Source organism: Nanorana parkeri, unplaced genomic scaffold (genome assembly GCF_000935625.1).
Source record: "Nanorana parkeri isolate BGI_ZX_2015 unplaced genomic scaffold, ASM93562v1 scaffold198, whole genome shotgun sequence".
Classification (NCBI taxonomy): Eukaryota; Metazoa; Chordata; class Amphibia; order Anura; family Dicroglossidae; genus Nanorana; species Nanorana parkeri.
Genome location: NW_017306466.1, coordinates 147223 through 147806, shown reverse-complemented (window position 1 = coordinate 147806; position 584 = coordinate 147223).

Below are 584 nucleotides of genomic sequence, written 5' to 3'. Positions count from 1 at the left end.
GAATAAAATGATCTCAAGTGGATCAAGATGGACAAACGAAAGAATGAAGTGCAGAATACGGAAGAGTAAGTGTTCAAGCCAGGGCCATCTAGACACTGATGTTCCTCCGGTTGACACGTTTCAGAGGCTAAACCTCTTTCCTCAGAGCCTAAAGATCATTCCTCCAAACCCTACTCTTAAGAATTGAAAGGCGACCAATCACTATCAACCTTGAAATTTAGTTGATTGTAAATTTCAAGGTTGATCATGATTGGGCGCCTTTCAATTCTTAAGAGTAGGGTTTGGTTTAACCTCTGAAACTCGTCATTTAGCTGCAGGATCAATAAGGTAAAATGTTCCTGCCAAATCTAGCTCTTACGGAGGATTTCAGAATTTCCTTCACCCTGTAAGCAGCTTGTAGGACTTTTTTTAGAGTCTGAAACTCACAGATCTCTCCAAAATAACAAAAGTATGATATCCTAGACTGAGGGAGAGAAGAGAAGGAGACATAGTACAATAGGCAAAGGCTGTTTATCTGACAAAAGGGACCTCTAGCCAACTACAGAATTCCTTTTGGCAAACATCCAAACAGTGTAATGATGGGG